The sequence below is a fragment of the Tupaia chinensis genome, unplaced genomic scaffold (assembly GCF_000334495.1).
Source record: "Tupaia chinensis unplaced genomic scaffold, TupChi_1.0 Scaffold139113_1, whole genome shotgun sequence".
In the NCBI taxonomy this organism is placed as follows: Eukaryota; Metazoa; Chordata; class Mammalia; order Scandentia; family Tupaiidae; genus Tupaia; species Tupaia belangeri.
Window position 1 is genome coordinate 116435 of NW_006199003.1, and position 3302 is coordinate 119736.

Sequence of the window (3302 nt, forward strand, 5' to 3'; positions counted from 1 at the left end):
CTTCACTTCATCCTGTTTCAAATGCTTTGTTGGTTTTTACTGACAGTTCCTCCAACATAACTGCTTCCTATTCTTTCTCTGACTACCAAGTATATTCACGTTTCTGTTGATACCTTTAGCAGTTTCATTTTTGCCACAGCACAAACTGGTGAGGTCAGCAAACATGTTATTTCCCATGTGCTTGCCACACTCTCGGTTATGGGTAAACCTCAACAAATTAAGACAGATAATGGCCCAGGTTACACAGAAAAGTTTGCCTCTTTTTGTAAACAACTTCACATTAAACATGTTGCGGGAATTCCATACAATCCCCAGGAACAAGGCATTGTTGAACCTTTACAGACTAAGGGCTCACCAAAAAACCTTCTGGCACATGCTCTTTTTGTCCTAAATTTCCTGTCTCTTGATAAAGATGGAGACTCAGCTGCTGAGCACTTCTGGCATTCAACTACCAAAACAAAATTTGCCTCAGTTTTGTGGAAAGATCCTCTGGACAATACATGGAACGGTCCGGACCCTGTCCTCATTTGGGGCAGAGGGTCTGTCTGCATCTATTCTCAAAAAACGGATGCTGCTCATTGGTTAATCAAACAAATTGGTTCTAACAAGCCATCCAGGGATGATGAAGACCCTGAGATGTCTCTCTCTCCTTCCACAGATCAACAAAATGAAGATCCTTCTTAAATACCTGATCCTGTTTTGCTTCTTCGACACTAATGCTGCTGGTTTTGGTCCCAGTACTGCCCCATTCTGGCAGAACAGGGAGGTCTCTGTCTTGCTTTACAGGAACACTGCTGCTTTTATGCCAACAAGTCCAGCATCATTTGTGACAATCCCTTATGGTCTGCCTGGAACGGTCTCCTCCCCTTTTTCCTCCCCACACTTGGTCTGATTCTGGGTTTACTGATTGTTTGCTCTTTGGGGTCTGTCCTTTTCAATAAGCTCATGGCTTTCCTTAAACGCCAAATTGATGATTCCATAAAAATGCAGCCTATCCAAGTCCACTACCACAACCTGGAGATGGAGTATCACGGAGCCTAGACATTGCTCCTGCCTGAGGTGCTGAATCGGTTAGTCAAAGACAGGTAAGAGAGTCTGAGCCTAACAGCTGTACAGTCCTCCCACCTAAGACAGGAAACCCATCATTGCAATGGGATTCTCCAATGACGGGTAAGGATGGACATGTGGCTCTAAAAACAACTCCAACCTAAGACAGGCACAATTCCCCCAGGTTTTTCTCCTCTCTTTGAAAAAATAAAAAAGGGGGACATGTGGAGGGTACTGCATACGGAAGCCATCTTGAACTATCTGCCATCTTGAGCTATCCACCATCTTGGAAACCATTATGTTTCACTTCCTCATTGAGCAAACCATTTCTCAGAAATCATGTGACCAACTGTTCTCCCCTGGGGTGGTTGGGTTTCTAGGCAATAAGAGAGATTCACCAACACCAATGATTGGTTCATGCTGCTCTATCTCATTTGCATTTCGGGCAACCAATCAGTGCCCACTAGCCTGTATATAACTCATCATTTTTCCTCAATAAATGGAAAATGGAAGACTTGATCATCACCTCGTATTGTCTCCACTCTGTGTGTCTGTGTGTGTTTGTCCCATCTCTCACTCCCTCCCCCAGGAAACCTGTTCAACTGTCCTGTGGTGTGGGAGGCTGCACACCAGCAAGTCAGCCGAGGTTTCTCAGAGAGCAAACAATTGCCATGATTGGTTCCCTTCAAAAAACCTGGCCTTCGAAACCTTGCTCTGATTGGCCACTAGAATCCCTCAGATTTGCATATCTGGCACCTCATGATTGATCCAAAAACAACCAATCATAACCCACCATTTAAAACCAATCACAGCCCACCGTTTACAACCAATCAGGGCCCACTATAACCACGATGCCTGGCCCACAGTAGCCAGATGACCAGGAAGATGACACAGATGACCAGGAAGATGACACAGACAACCAGGAAGATGAAGACGACCCTGGAGAGCCTGAAGAGATGAAACACCGCACAGTCTCCAGACGACCCTGAAGACCCTGAAGAGCTGTAACACTACATTGTCTCCGGACGACCCTAGAGAGCTGTGACATTCCGTCGTCTCCGTGCTGCTCACAATAGATGACATGACCCTGAAGAGCTGTAACACTGCATCATCTCCTTGCTGTACCTTGCTGCCCACAATAAACAGACGACACTGAAGACACTCTGTCATCTCTGTGTTGTAACACTACGCCACTTGTCCCGGCTCTCACTCCTTCACTAAGGAAACCTGTTTGACTGTCCCCCCGGGTCGGGACACTGTGGGTCAGGACACTTCATGGCTACTGTGAACTAGCCATTTTGGGGGAAACAGAGAAATAAAGATTTTCCACTGATAATTTGACCTCCAGCACACATAACTCGCGAGGTAGGAAGACCCCTTTCAGGCCTCCTGTCTCTGTATCTGTCTTTGTCTCTCTCTACCTTTGTCTCTGTTTTCTCTCTTTAATTTTTGCTTTTTAGAATATTTTAAGGTGAGGCACTTTCTGGCCTTTCTGGCCCCTCCTATCCTTTTATCTTGTTAATAATTCCCTCTCCCCCTCTCAACTCAAGAGAGGCAAAAGGGAACAGGTCTTCATGAAGAGACACCTTCATTGCTACTGTGAACTAGCCATTTCACGCAGCGCTTGCACGTCACATGGTTTTCTAATTTTGAGGTTTTATTGAATTTTTAAAATATTTTTTTAGTTTTATTTAAATGTTTTTCTCTTTGTTTTTTCTTCTCTTTTTCTCTGTTTCCTGTTTGTTTTTTTTTTTGCGGTTGTTGCGGTTGCTTTTCTCTCTCTGTTTCCTTTTCTGCATGGTCCTCCACACTCAGATTGTACTTCCAAGTTTGGGAATAAACCTACCATTCACCAGATGACTAGAAATTGCTGCAGGACCACAAGAAATATGGGAAAGCAGGAAAATACCTCTCCTCCAAGGGAAAAGGATAACTCGTCTTCATCCACACACAGTTCACGGGAATTCATGGAAATGTCTGATAAAGAATTTAAAACATTCACAATGGCAAAGCTAACAGAGATGGAAGAGAAGAGAGACAATGAACTGCAGAAGAGAAAGGAGAAAGGAGCTGATGAGTTCCAGGAGGTGAGGAAATTCATGCAATATCTAAAAGAGGAATTTCACACATTACAAAAGAATCAGATGGAACTGTTAGAGATAAAGGCTATAATAAAGGAACTCAAAATCTCCCTTGAAAGTATTAAAAGCAGACTAGATCATACAGAAAACAGAATCTCAGATGTAGAAGAGAAA